The sequence below is a fragment of the Tupaia chinensis genome, unplaced genomic scaffold (assembly GCF_000334495.1).
Source record: "Tupaia chinensis unplaced genomic scaffold, TupChi_1.0 Scaffold000048_1, whole genome shotgun sequence".
Lineage (NCBI taxonomy): Eukaryota > Metazoa > Chordata > Mammalia > Scandentia > Tupaiidae > Tupaia > Tupaia belangeri.
Genome location: NW_006159506.1, coordinates 1,037,196 through 1,038,358, shown reverse-complemented (window position 1 = coordinate 1,038,358; position 1,163 = coordinate 1,037,196). Strand labels below are relative to the sequence as shown.

The window sequence follows — 1,163 nt, the reverse complement described above, 5'->3', positions numbered from 1 at the left end:
CCAGCCTCTGTGAGCGCCCAGTGTTTACAAGTTCAGCGTCTTCCCTCACTCGCTGTGGCATGACACTCACTCCGTGGGGGTTTTCACTCTTTTCTAGAAAGCTACAGCATCAAAGGCTTGTTTTGCATGCCACCTGAGGACATGCGAGGAGCTCCAGGGTGAGGCTTGGGTTCTAATAGTGCACTGCCCCTCTGTGCCTGGGTCAGGCCTGAGCTGCCTGGGTCTCAGACCCCCGCCTCTAGCACAGGGGATTACTGGGTCGTCAAAAAAGTCACGATGTATTTTTCGATGCAAAAACACATCATGACTTTTCCGATGACCCAGTAATAGCCCGGCTTCACAGAGCTGTTCACAGGAAACGCAATAACCCGTGGAACACACTTAGCATAAGCCTGGCACGGTCAGCTAGTTATTATAATACCGTGGCTCATTTATTCAACACATGTTCAGCTGGTACTTTAGCTACTTACCAGGCCACTGCTCAAATGTTCATAATGACTCCCCCAAAAAAGATTTCAGGCCCTGTGGAATTCATTCAGGCCCTGGTCTTTCTACTTCTACTTCCCGCCTGGCAAAGTGGACACTAAGGTACACAGGGAGGGGACATGCATGGATGCAGGCGGGCCTTCTGCAACGTGCACTAAGCGAATGCTTGAGCAGGCTGACAAAGCCGACGGGGCTCCACCAGGAACAGCAGCAGATACGAGAGGCCGCACACAGCCCTGCAGCGGCACAGCTCCTTTCCCACTGGCAAAACCACTCTTCCTGAAAGGGCGGGTTTTCCTCTTCCTTTTCCTGATGTGCTTCCTGGTAGCCAGAGGGGGATTCGCCCCCAAATGGACCACTCACCCTCAGGTCAGCATCCCCCCGCAGAAAGAGAACACAAACTACTGGGTTGTGAGAAAAGCCATACTTATTTTTCTATGGTTTTCTGTGCAAAAATGCATCATGACTTTTCCGATGACCCATATAGCCCACAGGCCAACTTTAAGCCAGAAAGTCCTTATCCAAGGAAAAGAATGTTTCTTTTCTAAAAAAAAGAATGATTTAGTTTAGTTTAGTTTTGTTTTGTTTTTTTGAGAGGTTTTTTCACTATAGGGCACGTGCGCTCGCCAGACAGAGAGAGAGAGACATAGAGAATGGTGATGCGGCAATCCCTTTCT

The 1,163-nt window shown here is 49.5% G+C and overlaps 1 protein-coding gene across 6 annotated transcripts in view; it reads right to left on the bottom strand.

The window, feature by feature from the left end:
- Window positions 1-1,163, bottom strand: part of TBC1D7 (TBC1 domain family member 7) — a 20,404-nt gene that overhangs the window by 2,256 nt on the left and 16,985 nt on the right. The window lies entirely within an intron of this gene.